Raw genomic sequence first — 20,301 nt, forward strand, 5'->3', positions numbered from 1 at the left:
AATGGGCCAGATCTGGCTTCGGGCCGTAAATGGGCCCAAATTTTGGGCGAACAATTAACGGGCTAGATCTGGCTTCGGACCATAAATGGGACTTTATTAAGTAGGCCGTTATTGGGCTGGCCCACTAGTACCTGATTAAGTACTACAAGCCTTTGACTGGGCCAGCCGTTTTAACCTATATGGGCCTCTGTTGGGCCCAGCCACGTGTCGACGTATCATAGGCATGTCTCCTCCAATGGACGGGCGACATCTGGCCCACTGACGAGCTGACAGGTGTTCCCTTCGGCCAATCAGAATTTTAGATGTGCAAATTTCCCATTGGTCCAGGCTGTTAATGGGTTATCGGATCCAAAACCCGACTAGATAGCTTAACGGTGTTCCGTTACAGTGGATGCCACATGTCAGTCACCCTTGACGAAAGCACTTCTGTGACGCGCGATTTATCGTCATGGAAGTGGACACTTCCGTGATGATAATTTTGGTAATGTCATGGAACACTTCTACGACAGCACAGGTATGACTATCTTGATTCTTTCATAAAATCGTCATGGATGTACATGCATGACAAAAAACACGACCTACTGTGACAAACACATATCATCATGGAAGTGTATTTTTTTGTAGTGGAGATATAATTTGGTCTCATTCACTTTGAAAACAAGAATCGATACAACCCATGTCAGCAGACACACATCTTATAGCATCACATCCAATGGCTATAAAAGGTGAATGAGACCAAATTATATCTCATCTGGATGAGTTCTAGCAAAACTGCTATTTGTAACTACAGGGACTAATGTGGCCAACGCGATGAGTATGATGACCGTCAATGAATTTTTCTCGAGAAAGAAGCAGGGAGAGGTGGTGTGCATGAGAGAAAAGGAAGAGGACATTGCATGCAGTATGGAAAGGGTGGTGCAACAGTGCCCTATGACCTACCTAGCCACATGCAGTGCGGAGTCCAAGAGAGGCAGGAATCTCTCATGTATCAACAATATTAATCCTTGTGGCAATCTCTAAACTCAGTCAGAGTCATACATATCTCTATGAATATAGAACTACCTATGAATGACTGAGATAGAGGGTATCACAGAGCTCAGGCTAAAAAAACTGCTCTCTGCACTGCATTCTTGCACAGAGGGAGGGGAGCACCACAGAGGCACTTGTTGTGCTGGAAGATGTAGAGATCGAATCTTACCATGTTCCCGCCGGTCGGCATGGGGCCGAAGAGCTTGTTGTAGCTGACATTGAAGGACAACAAGTTGGCCACGTCCGCGAACTGCGCCGGGATGCTGCCATGGATGGCATTGTGGCTGAGGTCCAAGTGGAAGAGCTTCTCTTGGAGCACCACCACGCCTAAGAGGTCGAAATCAAAGGCGTTGCGGAACAGGTCGATGTACTGCAGCTCCTTCCCACGCCCGAAGAGGCCCGACGCGTCGCCGGTCAAGGCATTGCGCGAGAGGTCGAGGTGCGTGAAGTTCACGGCCGCTAACTCGGCCAGGATGGCCCCGGTGAGGTTGTTGTGCGACACATCGAGGTAGACGTCCCGGCCTGCGGACTCGCTGAGGAACATCTGGGGGATGGCGCCGCTGAGGCAGTTGCGTTTGAGGGTGATGCTGGGGATGGCCCCCAGCGACACCGGGATGGCGCCACTGAGCGAGTTGAAGGAGAGGTTGAGCTGGGTGAGCTTCTTGTGCTTACCCAAGGAGTATGACATGGGGCCCGACACGGCCGTCCAGGAGATTTCAAGCATGGAAAGGTTGGAGAGCTTGCCTATCACCGGCGATATGGGCTCCAACATCCCCGGGAGATGGTGCAGGAAGAGGTCCTCCAGGTGGGTGAGACCGATGGTGCTGGGGATTGTGCCCGTGAAGTCGGGGTCCTGGAAGACGGAGAAGCCCACGATACGCCAGGTGGAGCGGTCGCAGGCGACGGCGAACCAGTCGCAGCAGGGTGTCTCGAGCGCCTATGACGAGGACCGGGACTTCGGGAAGGCGAGCAACACCGCCTTATCGTCAGGATGGCAATCCTTGTAAGTGAGCTCCCAAGAGGGCTCTGTGTTGGCCGTGCCGGCGAGGAGAGAGCAGAGAAGGAGGATGAGCAAGGCGCGTGAGTACATCCTTATCCCGTTGGCTGAGTGTGGCTTCAATGTGATGCGATTCCACTTCGTTGTGCCGCGCTCTACGTCTCTGTGTGCCCCATAGTGATGAAGATATGTACAGACTCAATCGTCAAAGCTCTCGGACCACCTACTGAGCACTGAATGCTAAAGCAGCTATGTTGGACTGGTATTATGTTGTTGCCAAACCCCGGAACAGCTTGTTGGAATAGTTAGTTAGAGATAGAGTTGTATAGGGATAGATATCTTGTTTCAACCTTGTACCCTTCTCTATCTCTTCTTTTGTTATCCTCTTGTAACGATCATTCTCTGTAACAAACAATCTCTATTGATCTCGTCTTGTAAGCCACGACATTGTTTCTATATATACAAGTGCGGCCCGAGCAAAGGGTTCAACGCTTCCTAATACATTTCACATGGTATCAGAGCCTCTTCCTCATTAGATCAGGAATAGATCGCATCTAGCTACCCCGCGACCGAGCGACATGTCCACCACCTCCGCCGCCATGACGGCCAGCACCATGGGTGCGCTCAACACCTCCTCATCCTCCGCTTTTTCCTCCTCCTCCACTTCCACCAACACCTCCCTCCTTGGATCGCCACCTCAAGAGAAGCTTACGAGGGGCAACTTCCTGCTCTGGAAGGCCATCATACTACCCCAGATCAAGGGTGCACAGATGGAGCACCACCTCGACGCGAAGAGCCCGGTACTGCCGGCCACGCTCACCATCACCAAGGACGGCAAGGAAGAACAGGTAGTCAACTTCGCCCGATCCCTCTGGTATGCACAGCAGCAGCAACTCCAAGGATTCTTGATGGGATCCCTATCCCGCGAGATCCTGGTCTAGATCGCAACGCTCCCGACGCTGGCCGAAGTGTGGCATGCCATCCATGCCATGTTTGCTACCCAAAGGCAAGCTCAAGCAATCAACACCCGCATCGAGCTCACGAATCTTCAGAAAGGTAACATGACCATGGCAGAATATCTTGGAAAAATTAAAAGACTTACCGATTAAGTAGCTTGCACCGCTGCCGCGCTCTCGGATCCCGAGATTGCGTCGAAGATTCTCGTCAGTCTGGACATGGATTACAATCCTGTGGTCTTGGCCCTTGCTGCTCGGGTGGAACCGATCACCGTTCAGGAGCTGTACAACCAGCTGTTGAGCTTCGACGCTCGCCTCAGCCTTCTTCACGGCACCAATGTTCGTTAGTCCTCCGCCAACTCTGTGTCTCATGGCAGTGGTCGTGGGCACGGGCACGGCAAAAACGACTACACCAACAACAACAACAGTGGCTACAACACCACCGGCGGCAGCAGCGGCTACAACAACATGGCAGGGGGTGGAGGCTTCAACTCCAACATAGCCGCCGTCCCACTTCCTCCCGTGCTCGTCCTTGGTGCCAACTCTGCAAGAAGGCGGGCCATGAAGTCATGGACTGTTGGCACATGTATGATGAGAATTTTGTGCCTGATTCTCTTCATGTTGCTGCCGCCATGCGTGAATGAGGAGGAGAAGGAGTTTGGTACGTTGACTCTGGTGCAACAGACCATGTCACAAGTGAACTAGAGCAGCTCGCCCTCCGTGAGCAGTACCATGGCAATGATCAAATTCACACCGCAAGCGGTGGAGGTATGGATATCCAGCACATTGGTCAAGCTTTTATTAATTCTCCTACACTTAAACCTGATCTAGTGTTAAAATATGTACTTCATGTTCCTCAAGCCGACAAAAGCCTTGCATCCATGTCTCATTTAGCCAATGATAATAACATCTTATTTGAAACTCAGCCTTGTTACTTTTTTTATAAAGGATCGAGCAAGAGGGAACAACTCCGGAGACCCAAGTGGCTCTGGGTTCAGGCAGGCAGCCTCTTCCGAACGAGGGGGGGTGATCTGCCTCCACCGGTGACCTCTGTCCATCCATAGGTACCGGATAGATTGCTAGAAGCGCTTCGAGGCGCTTCCATTGTTGAAGAACACCGTACTCTTATGAGTATGGTGATCGAGAAGATCCAGTCCGCCAAGAGCGGACTGACCGAAGCCTGCACTAGCCTTCTAACAGGCTTTGAGGTAAGTAATATAATTGTGAAAGAATATCACAGTGTAGACAGTACCCCCTGATGCTCTGTTTGGTGTTCAGAAAGAAAAGACAAACAGAGGATCAAATAATATTCGCAGGAGTCTAACATAAGATGTCTATATGAATAAGCAGGCGTTGCTGCTAGCTGTTGCTGCTCATACTGCGAAGGTCTTCGGACTGAAGCAGAACCTGAAGCGGGCCGAGGGAGAGCTCAGACTCGTGAAGAAGCATCTTGAAGAAGGTAAAGGTATGTAGTAACCTGCGTGTATATTTATGAAGGATGAATGGTTCATGTTAATTAAAGCGTCATGAACTTTGTTAGGGGCCACGACCGAGGTGGTGGCCCTCAAGAAGGCGTTAACCGAGGCCGAGGACAAAGCGGCCAAGGAACGCGTCGCTCACAAGAAGCAGGAGGCCCGGGTCAGCGAGGTCCAGCAAGAGCTCCAAGACGCTGTCAAGAAGTACAAGTCCTTGGAGCAAGATTCTAAGACTCAAGAGTCCAAATGTGCCAAGGCCCTCCAAACCGCACAAGACGCCCAAGCCGAAGCCCAGAGGGCCCTGCAGGAGGTCCAGGCGGCCAAGAAGATTGTGGCGGGTAAGGCTTTTATTATGCAAATCAAGCATGTGAAGGATACATTCTTTTTACTTACCCGAATTTGGAGTGTCCTGGAGGGGTCCCACCTTGTGGCAGAGCAATGTGCAAAGGATGTAATCTTTGAATGAATGCATTTATTTTATCCTGTCCTGTAATATGAAACAAGTTCGTTATGCAATATAATGCTTGTTTATTTAAATTTTTACCTATTGTGCAGCCATTTATGAAATCTGAGAGTTGGCCAGTCATCGGCATCTGCCCCCACGTAGCTAGTACGGGGGTGTTCGAGATAAATCTAAACACTCTTTATCCAAGTTTTGGTCCTTTAAGGAGGTGTTTAGCACAACGAACAAGGCAATTGGAATATACGGCTTTATCACCCTCACTTAGCCATAGGAGTTTGATAATTTTAAATTTTGGCGCAGCCCCTAGTATTCGGAAGGCCGAACTTGGGGCGCTATACACGCCTAATCGGACAAAAACCGATTCCTCGCATAATGCAGAAAAAATCTCTAAGGATTTGAAACCTATCGAACAGCGACCAGCTCTCGCCGCATCATGACAGTTAGTTTTCGGCTTTCTCTATTGAGGTGCTCGTCCGGAAGAACTGGGACACAATCACAGTAGTTCTCCCTTTACTACCCTAGCCGATATAGCAGAACGTAAGGAACCAAGCATAGGAGCTGGGCAACCCAACTATTGACCCAAGACATGATTCAGAGCCGATGCATATAATGCTATAAGTTCGGGGTGCCGAACTGTACTATAAAAGTGTTCGGACTTTCTTGCCGTGTTATGGGGTACACTGAAGCCCCTGGCGAATTAAGGCGTACCAGAATGTACGAGTGCAATAAATACAAAGGCAAGGAAAAAAATTAAGTAATAAGCTGACGCTGCAAATTATTTTCCATTGTAATTTAATTAATACGTCAAGGCGTATGTGTACAAGTAGTGCGATAAGCAAATAAGGCTATTTGACATGCCATGACCAAGAGCGGGCTGCGTGCGGGTATGTAAAATAGGAACAACGATCGTTAGCAGAGACCACCTGGGGATTCCCTTGTACGTCAAAACCCCTTGCCTTTCTTGGTGTATCCTTCCGCGATGGGTCCGATGATCAGGTTATTAGAAAAGCCTCAAGAAGAGAAAAACCTAAAAGGAAAAGAAAAGGTGAAGGTATGCGGATCCAGGGCGGTAGAGCCACGTTGTGGACCGCAGTCTAACTGTGCCTCCGTCTATGCCCATGGTATTTAAGTGCGTAATTATGTACGCACGACACGAATTTGACCACTTGATTGGGAGTAGGACGGAGGCCGAATTGCTAGGTGAGCTATGGACGAGCCGGACGGTCCTGTTGCAGAGTAGTTCAGACTTGCTTAACAGTCTCCGGGGGCTTTATTGCCGAATTGAGGTTCTGCCTAAGAAGGCTGCTCTGTACTTCTGTTGCAAGGGCTGCGGTGTGCTCCTCAGTACGGAGGGAGCGCTCCGTATTTTGATTGACTGTTATAACACCGCGAGGTCCGGGCATCTTCAGCTTGAGGTAGGAATAGTGCGGCACTGCATTGAATCGAGCGAATGCGGTTCGTCCGAGCAGTGCATGATAACCAGTGCGGAAGGGGACGATGTCGAAGATTAACTCTTTGCTTTGGAAATTATCTGGGGATCCGAAGACCACTTCCAGTGTGATTGAGCCTGTACAACAGGTCTCTACACCTGGTATGACACCTTTAAAGGTGGTTTTGTTGGGCTTGATCCTTCAGGGATCTATACCCATTTTGCGCACTGTATCCTGATAGAGCATGTTCAGGCTGTTGCCACCGTCCATGAGGACTCGTGTGAGGTAGAATCCATCAATAATGGGGTCAAGGACCAGTGCGGCTGAACCGCCATGACGGATACTGGTCGGATCGTCCCTGCGATCGAAGGTGATCAGACAGGAGGACCATGGGTTGAACTTTGGGGCAACTGGCTTCATCACGTAGATGTCCCTTAGTGCGCGCTTCCGCTCACTTTTGGGGATGTGGGTGACATATATCATGTTCACCGTTTTAACTTGGGGAGGAAACTTCTTCTGCCCTCCTGTGTTCGGTGGCCGGGGTTCCTCTTCGTCATCGCTTTGCGATCCTTTTTACTTGTTTTCGGCATTTAACTTGCTGGCTTGTTTGAAGACCCAACATTCTCTATTGGTATGATTGGATGGTTTATCGGGGGTGCCGTGGATTTGACATGGATGATCGAGTATGCGGTCTAGACTGGACGGGCCCAGATTGTTTCTCTTAAATGCCTTTTTCCGCTGACTAGATGTGGAGCCACTGAATCCGGCATTGACGATCGTGTCTCCGGCGTTGTCGCCATTATTTTGACGCTTCTGTCTGTTGCGTCGGGGCTTGCTGTTGCTATCTCTGGCTTCAGAAGTGCCAGGTTTACTTGAGGTGCTGTTGCTATGAGCTAGCCAGCTATCCTCGCCCGCACAAAAGCGGGTCATGAGCATCGTAAGGGCTGCCATGGACTTCGGCTTTTCTCCGCCAAGGTGTCGGGAAAGCCACTTGTCACGGATGTTATGCTTAAAGGCCGCTAGGGCTTTAGCATTCGGACAGTCGACGGTCTGGTTCTTTTTAGTTAAGAACCGAGTCCAGAATTTCCTAGCTGACTCTCTGGGCTATTGGATTATATGACTTAAGTCATCGGCATCCGGAGGTCAGTCATAAGTGCCTTGGAAGTTGTCAAGGAATGCATCTTCCAGGTTCTCCCAACTGCCAATGGAGTTTTCGGGCAGACTGTTCAACCAGTGCCGAGCTCGTCCCTTGAGTTTTAGCGGGAGTTCATCACCGTGGGCCATATGTATATGGAGTAGGAAGTCCTCGATCTATACCGCGGGATATGTTTTCCCATCATATGATTCAATGTTTACGGGTTTAAACCCTTCTAGGAATTCATGTTCCATTACTTCATCAGTGAAGTATAGGGGGTGTGCGGCGCCTTTATGTCGGGCTACGTCGGGACGCAACTCGGATGGAACCGATCTGCAGTATTCGGCCCGGAAAGGTGTGTATTTGTTATATCCGGCATGGTGGCCGTCGTTGCACATTGGGGCGCACCCCCACGATACATAGATTGATCTGGTCTGGCCTGCTCTGTTCTCCAAATCGTACTGCAGGCCATGCGTGTATCCCTGAGCTGTTGTGTTTCTATTTGTTCGACGAGGCAGAGCGGGCTGGTGTTTGGGCTGAGTTGCCATTTTATCTCGGCCACGCGGTGGTCGGTCAGCCGCATTATGCACTGGTAGTGCTGGCTCCCATGCCTCGTCATCGAATTGTGGTAGCAATTTGCGCTTCGGGTAACTTTTGGTCGGGCATTTGAGTCCATATTCCTCGGTTGCCGGGACCTCAGTCCATCTATCAGTGAGCAGATCTTGATCAGCTTGAAGCTGCTGCTTCTTCTTCTTCAGGCTCTTTGCTGTGGCTATAAGCCGACGCTTAAAGCGCTCCTGCTTGACGGGATCCTCCGGCACGATAAATTCTTCGTCGCCGAGGCTCACCTCGTCCTCGGAGAGAGGCATCTAATTGTTGTCCTCTGAGTCGTCGTTCACGACCTGTTCATCAGGACTGGATCGCCCGTATTCCCGTTCAGCCTATTTGAAACATGGCTTGGCGGGGTCTTCATTGTCTTCGGCATCGTTCGGAGTGCTATTGTCTCTAGTGCCGGTATCGCAATTTTTACCATGGCGTGGTTTAGAGCAGCGCCGTTGTCGTCAGCGCTTTGGCTGCTTCTCAGGAGGTTTATCCTCAACTGGATCCTTTTTGTCATTGCCATTGTCTTCTTTGGGTGTATCCACCATGTATATGTCATATGAGGAGGTGGCTGTCCAGCGCCCTGTGGGCGGTGGTTCCTGTTCTTCTCCGGCATCGTCGTCCATACCGTCGATGTCTTCGGAGTCGAAATCAAGCATGTCGGTTAAATCGTGGACAGTGGCTATCAAGTGGGTGGTGGGTGGGTAATGAAGTTCTTCGTAATCCGCTTTGTTGAAAATATGCCCTAGAGGCAATAATAAAATGGTTATTATTATATTTCTTTGTTCATGATAATTGTCTTTTATTCATGCTATAATTGTATTATCCGGAAATCGTAATACACGTGTGAATACATAGACCACAACATGTCCCTAGTGCGCCTCTAGTTGACTAGCTCGTTGATCAACAGATAGTCATGGTTTCCTGACTATGGACATTGGATGTCATTGATAACGGGATCACATCATTAGGAGAATGATGTGATGGACAAGACCCAATCCTAAGGGTAGCTCAAAGATCGTGTAGTTCATTTAGCTATAGCTTTTCCAAATGTCAAGTATCATTTCCTTAGATCATTAGATTGTGCAACTCCCGGATACCGTAGGAGCGCTTTGGGTGTGCCAAACGTCACAACAAACTGGGTGACTATAAAGGTGCACTACGGGTATCTCCGAAAGTGTCTGTTGGGTTGGCACGAATCGAGACTAGGATTTGTCACTCCGTATGATGGAGAGGTATCTCTGGGCCCACTCGGTAATGCATGATCATAATGAGCTCAATGTGACCAAGTGTCTGGTCAAGGGATCATGCATTACGGTACGAGTAAAGTGACTTGCCGGTAACGAGATTAAATGAGGTATTGGGATACCGACGGTCGGGTCTCGGGCAAGTAACGTACCGATTGACAAAGGGAATTGTATACATGGTTGATTGAATCCTCGACATCATGGTTCATCCGATGAGATCATCGAGGAGCATGTGGGAGCCAACATGGGTATCTAGATCCCTATGTTGGTTATTGACCGGAGAGGCATCTCGGTCATGTCTGCATGTCTCCCGAACCCGTAGGGTCTACACACTTAAGGTTCGGTGACGCTAGGGTTGTAGAGATATGAGTATGCAGTAAACCGAAAGTTGTTCGGAGTCCCGGATGAGATCCCGGACGTCACGAGGAGTTCCGGAATGGTCCGGAGGTAAAGAATCATATATAGGAGTGAAGTTTCGGCCATCGAGAAAGTTTCGGGGGTTACCAGTATTGTACCGGGACCACCGGAAGGGTCCCGGGGGTCCACCGGGTGGGCCACCTATCCCGGAGGGCCCCATGGGCTGAAGTGGGAGGGGAACCAGCCCCTGGAGGGCTAGTGCGCCCCCCCTTGGACCCTCCTGCGCCTAGGGTTGGAAACCCTAGGGTGGGGGCGCCTCCCACTACTAGGGAAAAGCCTATACACAGAATCTTACCAGCAACGCTCCCTAAAAATACCACGCTACTGCTATTTAGCAGCAGTGTGTGTTAGAGAAACACGCTGCTGACAGGAAAATAGCAGTAGCGCGTCCACCACAAACCGCGCTACTGCTATAATTGCCATGACCTCGCCCCCCCCCCCGCTAGTTATAGCAGTAGCACACTATATTGAACAGCGCTACTTCTATAGAAGTTAGCAGCAGCGCGCTTATGGGAAAACTGCTACTGCTAAGATCAGCCCACAAGTTTAGTCCCACCTCGCTACGTGAACAGGGTGTTTACCACCTTAAATATGTTATTTCTGAAACTACCACAACCAGTTGGTCTTCACTGAACTCTATGTGTAAAATTTGTGGCCGCAATATGAGTCCTCTCCGGTTCCTACCGGAGAGGACTCATATTGACAATTCAGATTGTACACAAAAAGATCATTGATGGCCAATGTATTTTTGCATTGACGTATTTTTTGTATAGTTACACTTAGCAGTAGCGGTTTATGTGCAACGAGCTACTGCTATTCAGATTATCTATAGCGCGTTTCGGCAAACGCGCTACAACTATCCCTACCTTATCCCCACGCACATGACCGGCCCTCACTCACACTCTCACTCTCGCGCCCCCCCGTGCCGATAACCATCGATGTGCGTCGCCGTCGCTGCCGCCTTCGTCCGTCCACCGCCGAGGTACTCCCCTCCTTCCGTCCTCCTCCCTCCTCCTTGCACATCCTCCCTTCGCCTGCGGCCGCCCCTCCCTCCTCCGCCGCCGCCCTCCTCCCTTCGCCTGTGGCCGCCCCTCCTCCCTCCTCCGCCGGCAGCCCTCCTCCCACTGCCCTCGACCTCGCCGCCCCTAGCTACCTCTCCGTCGCCCTCCACCCCCTGCCACTAGTTAGTACTAGATTTAGTAGTTGTAGATGTTAATTTAGGGTTCATAGCTAGTACTAGATGTTAATTTAGTTAGTACTAGATTTTTAGTAGTAGTAGATGCTAATTTAGGGTTCATAACTAGTTTAGTAAGTAAATTAATAAACTAGTTGAAGTAGTTGAATTAATAGAACTAATGTATTTTTAGTAAGATAATTAATATAACTAGTTGAACTACTTTATTTTTAGAAAGAACTAGTTTTTTTTTTCTATTTATAGTAAGTTTATATTTAGTAAGAACTAGTTGAATTAATAAAACTAGTTGAACATGTCATATTTGTTGTTATTTTTTAGTTTAAGCAAGTATTCAGGATGTATTAGTGATAACTTATATGGTTTCAGGTGACCACCGTCGTCCCCGTCACCGACCCCCTCCGACATCCCCGCCGTCGTCCCCATCACCAACCCCCTCCGACATCCCCGCCATCGTCCCAGTCACCGACCCCCTCCGACATCGAGGTGAGACCAGCAAAATATCCTTGTATATCTTGTGTTGTTGCTCAAATAGGATATGTGGTTGCCCAAGTGGCCGTTCATGTTCAGTTTACATCTCCGAGTGGCCTATGTTTTGCCGAAGTGATTAATTTCCGTTCCGGCAAATTTCAGGCGCTCGATATGTCCTTTTTTAGCAAAGGTCATGCCGGATTTTTTCGTGAATTCTGGCATGACTTGTGCTAGAATATGTACAAGTTTAATCTTTGAATTATGAACGTAGGAAATGTCGTAATCGGACGATGACAGTCTCCCGGGGGAGTGTAGCTGGTACCACAATGATCGAGGTATGTGCGACAGGTTCGTTCAGCTGGACGAAGATCGGTGCTTCAGCATTAAGCTCGAGGAGACCTTCGATTGTGAAACGGTACACAACAACGACAAGTGTTTGTTTCGTAATTAAGCATGACTTCAACTATTTCAACATCTAATTTTCATATTTTACAATTCGACTAGCTTATCCCATGCCATGCAAGACGCTATGTCTTGGAGAGGATGGCTTTTGAAGACCATGAAAATTTTGAAACAAAGAAAATACACCTAAGGACCCATCATGATATGGATTTTGAAGTAAATCTGTGCAATGCTCAGAGCGTAACCCATTTTGGTTGCCAAAATTGGGAAGCACTTTGCAAAATATATGGTTTTTATGAGGGTATGATTGTCACCATGGATCTTGGTGATCCTGCCATCGAGCAAGACAATATGGACATTTGGGTCCTTGTTGATATGCTTCCGATTGTACCGCTATGTGAGTTTCTCAAACATAGTTATTAACTAATTTATATTGTTTATTTTAAAATAGTTGATAGCTTATTTCCATTGATAGCTTATTTTGATTCTTCAAAGACTGTGCGGAAGATGGTAGATAAAACCCACTATACCGATGGCACCGAATTAACGTATAAGGAGAAAAATCATCTGATCGCATTTTGTACTCTTCTTGAGGATTACAATAACTATTATCGAACTCCTCCAAATTATGGTGAATACGTGCCACTAGTGCATGTGTTGAACCACGGTAACTTCTCTGGAGATACCCTGGTAAGATTTTTTACTATTACGACATCCGTGCATCTTTTGCATACTTATAAAACTAGTACATCATTGCTAACTACGAAGTTATTATTATGTTTTTCAACAGAAACTCCCGATGGATTGTGTGCCTCATCTGATGTCTCTGCATGGTCGCCTCTCAGTTCTGAACATACTGCCAGGTAAATCTATGGAGCTCACCTGTGCATATCAGATTTCTAAAACCCGTGAACACATGTTCATCAAAGAATGGAAGAAATGTATGTACATTCGCAAGGAGGTTCTTGGAAGTAACATTCAGCGAAAGGCAAGAATTGGAGACAGGCTAATCGCCATTCTCCATAATGGAGAGTCAGGGGCTATCTTGTTTTTTGCTATTTTACCTTAGAAAATGTAGTAGGTCTTAATCGAATGTAATAGGTCCTATGAGGTACAATATGTTTATTATGTGGTAATGTGTTAGAGTTGATAATGATGAGTACTTGTGATTACGACTAGTGACCAATTTGCTATGTGATGTCATTGATGAAAACGATGATCTTGAGGAGGTGTTATATGACAATGATGTATGATGATGATAAGTTGTTAATGATATGATGATGATGATGATATTATTATATCATTGGGTGAAAGAACCGCGGATTAGTTTCAAGTGGATGGACATCCACTTGAAACTAGTCCACGGTTCTTTCACCCCGTGATGTAATAACTCATTATGATGTAAAAACAATCTATAAATTCCTGTTGTATGAAAGCTTGTGTAAAGGTGTATGAATACAACATGAAATAAAAAAGAAATAAAATACTAAATAATAGTAGTAGCGCGGGAAAGGAGAAGCGCTACTACTAATTACCAGTAGCGCTATCCTGAGGAAGCGCTACTACTAAGTCAATTTAGCAGTAGCGTGGATCCAGGCGCGCTATTGCTAAGCATTAGTTGTAGCGCCTTATCAGTAGCGCTCCTGCCCGCGCTACTGATAGGCCTAAAACCCGCGCTGTTGCTAGGCTTTTCCCTAGTAGTGTCCACTTGCCTTGTGGGGCAAGGCACCCCCTTGGCCGCTGCCCCCCTAGGAAATCCCATCTCCTAGGGACGGCGCCCCCCCTAGGGGCCCTATATAAAGAGGGGGGGGGGAGGGAGCGCAGCCGCATCCTTGCACTTGGCGCCTCCCTTCCCCCTTTCTACACCTCTCCCTCTCGCAGATGCTTGGTGAAGCCCTGCCGAGATCGCTGCTGCATCCACCACCATGCCGTCGTGCTGCTGGATCTTCATCAACCTCTCCTTCCCCCTTGCTGGATCAAGAAGGAGGAGACGTCTCCCTGACCGTATGTGTGTTGAATGCGGAGGTGCCGTCCGTTCGGCGCTAGGATCTCCGGTGATTTGGATCACGACGAGTACGACTCCCTCAACCCCGTTCTCTTGAACGCTTCCGCGCGATCTACAAGAGTATGTAGATGCACTCCTCTCTCTCATTTCTAGATGAACTCATAGATTGATCTTGGTGAAACCGTAGGAATTTTTTTATTTTCTGCAACGTTCCCCAACAGTGGTATTAGAGCTAGGTCTATGCGTAGTTCTCTTTGCGCGAGTAGAACACAAATTTGTTGTGGGCGTAGATGTTGTCAACTTTCTTGCCACTACTAGTCTTATTTTGCTTCAGCGGTATTGTGGGATGAAGCGGCCCGGACCGACCTTACACGTACGCTTACGTCAGATAGGTTCCACCGACTGACATGCACTAGTTTCATAAGGTGGCTAGCGGGTGTCTGTCTCTCCCACTTTAGTTGGAGCGGATTCAATGAAAAGGGTCCTTATGAAGGGTAAATAGAAGTTGACAAATCACGTTGTGGCTTTTAAGTAGGTAAGAAAATGTTCTTGCTAGAACCCTATTACAGCCACGTAAAACATGCAACAACAATTAGAGGATGTCTAACTTGTTTTTGCAGCATATGATTTGTGATGTGATATGGCCAAAAGTTGTGATGAATGATGAATGATATATTGTGATATATGAGATCATGTTCTTGTAATAGGAATCACGACTTGCATGTCGATGAGTATGACAATCGGAGGAGCCATAGGAGTTGTCTTAATTATTGTATGACCTGCATGTCAATGATTTAATGCCATGTAATTACTTTACTTTATTGCTAAACCGTTAGCCATAGTAGTAGAAGTAATAGTTGGCGAGCAACTTCATGGAGACACGATGATGGAGATCATGATGATGGAGATCATGGTGTCATGCCAGTGACGAAGATGATCATGGAGCCCCGAAGATGGAGATCAAAGGAGCTATATGATATTAGCCATATCATGTCACTGTTTAATTGCATGTGATGTTTATTATGTTTATGCATCTTGTTTACTTAGAACGACGGTAGTAAATAAGATGATCCCTCATAATAATTTCAAGAAAGTGTTCACCCTAACTGTGCACCATTGCGAAAGTTCGTCGTTTCGAAGCACCACGTGATGATCGGTTGTGATAGATTCTAACGTTCACATACAACGGGTGTAAGACAGATTTACACATGCAAAACACTTAGGTTAACTTGATGAGCCTAGCATGTACATACATGGCCTCGGAACACAAGAGACCGAAAGGTCGAACATGAGTCATATGGAAGATACGATCAACATGGAGATGTTCACCGATGATGACTAGTCCGTCTCACGTGATGATCGGACATGGCCTAGTCGACTCGGATCATGTAGCACTTAGATGACTAGAGGGATGTCTAATCTGAGTGGGAGTTCATTAAATGATTTGATTAGATGAACTTAATTATCATGAACTTAGTCTAAAATCTTTACAATATGTCTTGTAGATCAAACGGCCCACGTTACCCTCAACTTCAATGTGTTCCTAGAGAAAACCAAGCTGAAAGATGATGGCAGCAACTATACGGACTGGGTCCGAAACCTGAGGATCATCCTCATAGCTGCCAAGAAAGATTATGTCCTAGAAGCACCGCTAGGTGAAGCACCCATCCCAGAGAACCAAGACGTTATGAACGCTTGGAAGTCTCGTGCTGATGATTACTCTGTCAGGACCCTGACTCAATGCCACATCGATCTAGCATGTAACACCTCATATCACTTTGCGGCCTCACGCACGGTATTCCCACGAGTGTCGCCTTACCTTAGCCCGGGACCGTTTGCGCCTTTTGGCACACGTATATGACAGTGTCGCTAGCATCCATATGATAAGGAGCCCGGGCTGACATGGCTAGTCGTAAACCCAAAGTGGCACAGACTTACAGGGACAGGCATCCATGACCCAGCATCGAACGTGTCGGTCATCAGCGAGTGAATCCAGGCTGTAGCACTGGGCTAGCAGGACTCCGGTGAACCGGGCTGTAGCAGGCTAACAGGACTCCGGTATTCATCGCGTGACATTTCCCCGAAGGGACAGACACAGGAACGAAGAAGGACACATGCCGGCCAGCCTAAGTGTTCCGGAGCAGTAGCAAGCTACCATGGCTCGGTGGAAACACTAGGAGACATTTCCCGGTAAGAGAGGCTACTAAAGATAAACAACTAGATGGTCAGATCCCACACATACCAAGCATTTCAATAGCATACACACAATATGCTCGATATGTGCAAACACAACATGGCATCACAACATGACTCTACGACTCAAGTATTTTACTCATTAGGCTCCGAGGAGCGAGATATTACAAACATGGGTCTCATGACCCAACAATCAGAGCATACAAATCAAAGCACAAGCGGAAGCTATCATGTCTGAGTACAGACATCTTATAAATGGAAAAGGCTGAAAAGCCTGACTATCTATCAGATCCTGCCGAGGGCACAAGATCGTAGCTGAGGTATCAAGCTAAACGTCGAAGTCCATGCGGAACTACTAGTGAGACTGAAGTCTCTCTGCAAAACATAAAATAGGCAAACGTGAGTACAAATGTACCCAGCAAGACTTACATCAGAACTATCTACATATGCATCATTATCAACAAGGGGGTGGAGGGGTTGACTGCAGCAAGCCAGCTTTGACTCGGTGGCTATCCTGAACTACGACTGCAGGTAACTCTTTTGAGGTGGCGCACACGAGTCCACATATTCACCAACCAATACACCACTATGGATCCGCTCCCGTCTCCCTACGAGAACGCCATCCATAGCACTCACGCTTATCTTGCGTATTTTAGAGTATCCACTTTCACTTGTCTATGAACTGATATAAGGGGTCCACGTTTCCATATCCGAGGAATCCGGCTATTCGAATAGATAATGATAACCCTGCAGGGGTGTACTTCTTCACACACGCTTTCGCCACTTATCGCCCTGTACACGTCATGTACCTCGGCAACCTTCAAGCGGAAGCCGGGCGAGGGAGTCGGCCACGACCTGACTAACCGAACAAGTCTCTAGTCCAGGTTTATCGCCTATTCGGGTTCCATCCGCAAGGAGATCCGGCCGGGGTGTCGCTCACGGCCCCAAACGATGTGAGCAGGGTTCCCAAGCCCACCAACCGGGTGCCACTTGGTACACCGGGCCACTGTGCCTAGTCTGTCCCAAGCCCACCTGTACCGGGTGCCACTTGGTAGACTACTAACACTACCTACAAACACCAGAAACTAGTTGCAACTCCTGGACAGAGATCATGTTGATTAATAAGTCGAGAGAGCTTGGAGCGCCCGGAGCCCAATGTGTGGTAGTAACTGATCATGGATCACAAACACAGAACTCAGTTCCTGAGGACGGCTGCAATGAGACAACCCACCATGTACTCCTACATGGCCTCTCACCGCTACCTTTACCAAATCGTGTTCACACTCTTAGTTCACCCATAGTAGGACATGTTCACACGCCTCTGATTCATCCCCGATGAATCAGACATGACTCAACTCTAAGCAGTAGCAGGCATGACAAACAAGCATGAATGAGTAGGCACATCAGGGCTCAAACAACTCCTACTCATGCTAGTGGGTTTCATCTATTTACTGTGGCAATGACAGGTCATGCAAAGGATAAAGGGGTTCAGCTACCGCAGCAAGTAACAAATATGTCGTTGTTGTCCTAATGCAGTAAAAGAGAGCAGGAGCGAGAGAGTGGGATTTTATCGGAATGAACAAGGGGGGTTTTGCTTGCCTGGCACTTCTGAAGATAATATTGAGTCTTCATCGGTGTCAACGATCACAACGGCGGAACATCGTCTACCGGGAGGGAACAGATACCGGCAACAAAGAAGAAATACAATCAATGCAATGCACAATATGATGCATGCTCATGACATGGCAATATGAATGTGTTTTGAGCTAATGCAACTAGCAACAGATTAAATGAAGTTGGTTTGAATACAAGATTCAAATTCAAACTCCATATGTGATTATTTAAATGCCATTTAATTGATTTGTGCTAAACAGCAGCTATAAGTTGTTCTAACATGCATCAAAATGGTCCAGATGGATTCCTTGAATTTTTCTGATAATTTTTCATATATAATTTATTTAATTTGGAGTTACGGTTAATTTTCTATGATTTATTGAAGTTTTAGGCATTTTCTGGAATTATTAAATCATTTAAGATTTATTTAAATTCCAGAAAGGAATTATTGCGTCAGCACTAGGTCATGCTGACCTCAGCAGAGTCAACAGGGGCTGGTCCGGGTCAAACCTGACCAGTGGGGCCCACTGGTCAGTGACACACCGCTGGCATGAGTCACTCACGTGTGGGGCCGGTCAAAAGCCACGTCAGCAAGTCAAACTGACATCGAGGCCCACATGTCAGTGAGATAGAGAGCTAACAGGGGGTTATTTAACTTAACCCGTGTTTTTAACAGCGGCGGTCCCACATGTTAGTGTAATTAGTCTAACTAATTTTTTAGTTAACACTAATCCCAACCTAATTAACAGGCCGGCCCCACCTGTCATGGACACAGGGGAGGGTCCCGCCGTGGTCAACGTGGGTCAAACCCACCGGCGGCTTGACGCCGGCGAGGCCAGCCGCGGTGGCGAGCCTCGGGTTTTGCCCACAGGGCTCGGTTTGGCGCGCGGAGCACAGCTTCGGGATGCGGATGCTTGTCCGCATCCAACTGTGGTGGTGGCGCGGCCGGGAAGTGGCCGGAGTGGTGCCGGCGACGAGCTCGGTGGCGGCCGAAGCTCGGGTGCAAGTGGGGATGGGGCTGCGGTGCGCAAACAAGCACGGCGAAGTGCCACGGAGGCTCTACGCGATGCGGGGAGCGCGTTGGGCGCATGCCCGAGACCAAATGGTCACTGGAGCATCACCGGCGACGAGTGCGGCGTCGGCGAAGGTTCGGCCATGGCGGGGCTACAGCGTAGAGAGCGGGCGCGACCAGGGGAGAAGGGGGAGACGATGCGGGTGCTCACAGCGCGTCCGATGGCGTCGTCGGCGAGGTCGGGGGCGGTCGGGTTGCTGCGAATCGACGACGACGGCTGTCGGTGTAGAGGACGAAGGCAACAACGATGACGGTGCTGCGGGGCGCTCCGGCGTCGTTTGTCTCAGCGAAGATGAAGAGCAGGTCATGGCGGAGCTCCTGGACCGCTCGAGAGGACGAGGGGGAGGCGATAGCTGCGGTGGTGCTCGTCGGTAGCGTCGGCGCGGTCCGGTGAGGTGGGGAACAGCAAGGGAGAGAGAGCCAGGGAAGGGGAGAGAGCTCCAGGGAAGAGAGGAAGGGCTGGACGGCTCCGGGCGGCTGCGTGGCGTCTTCAGAGGAGTCGGGGCACAGGCAGGCAGCCTGGAGGTGGCGCGGCGAGCGTCAGGCACGCAGCTGCTTCGGTGCGAGGGGAGGAAGGCGACAGGGGGGGTAGCAGTGGCGGGCTGGGCCGTGCTGCTGGGCCAGGTGGCTACCAGGTGAGCGCCAGGTAATGTTTCTCTCCCTCTCTTTGTTTTTCCTATTTTACCTCTGTTTTCTATTTCCTGTAGTTTGTTTTGATTTAGTTTAGCAACTAAATCATTTAAATAAATTCTGTAGATTTTTATGTGGCTTGCTAAAATATATACAAAGCCACTCACAAACTTCCAGAATTATTGGAGTCATATTTAATATATATTAAATATAAATCCAAAGCAAATAGTTATTGGATTAATTCAAATGGCCTAAATAATTATCTCTGTGACTCCAAAAATATTGGTTTAAATTTTACCTCTTACCAATATTTCCATGGAATAACAGGAACATTTTCTTGGACACATTTGAGAAGATTTAATTGTTGGTTATTTTTTTGAGGTTTCCTGAGGCTTTTGAAAATTCCTCAATTCAAATTTCATTTGAATTTAAACATGATGCACACACCAGGCAGCACCAGAAGCTAGGGATGTGACAACTCACCCCCACTAAACAAGAATCTCGTCTCGAGATTCAAGCGTAGGGTAAGATGAAGGGGAAACGCAAACTAGTATAATCTTCACGATCCAGGTTGCACTTCGAATGAACGTTGATTCGATCACCATCATTGTCTCGAAGTCTTGCTCTGAGAAATCCTGCCAACATGACATGGAGAGAAGAAAGAGACTCTAGAAGGGCCGGCCTTCTCGAAGGTCGAACAACTCAGGATTAACTCACGGAATGAGACTTAGAACCATCTCTCGGGTTGAGTCACGAGATACACATCAAGAGGGGTGGAAAGAAACGGATGACGAGGGTTCACTTGGTAGACAACAATTCCACACCTAAGAAGGTGGTAAACGGTTGTCAACGTAGCGAGGAGTTGAGTTGCCATGATACCACGACGAAACATCCTGGAGGAGGGTGATTCGTAGATTATTACCTTAAGTGGCAAAAAGAATTACTTTTGATTCAAAGATCATTGAAACTCTTT

The 20,301-nt window shown here is 48.1% G+C and overlaps 1 pseudogene; it reads right to left on the bottom strand.

The window, feature by feature from the left end:
* Positions 1–1,096: 1,096 nt before the first annotated feature.
* On the bottom strand, positions 1,097–2,627 carry LOC119279964 (annotated as a pseudogene).
* Positions 2,628–20,301: the final 17,674 nt, after the last annotated feature.

This window comes from Triticum dicoccoides, chromosome 3B (genome assembly GCF_002162155.2).
Source record: "Triticum dicoccoides isolate Atlit2015 ecotype Zavitan chromosome 3B, WEW_v2.0, whole genome shotgun sequence".
In the NCBI taxonomy this organism is placed as follows: Eukaryota; Viridiplantae; Streptophyta; class Magnoliopsida; order Poales; family Poaceae; genus Triticum; species Triticum dicoccoides.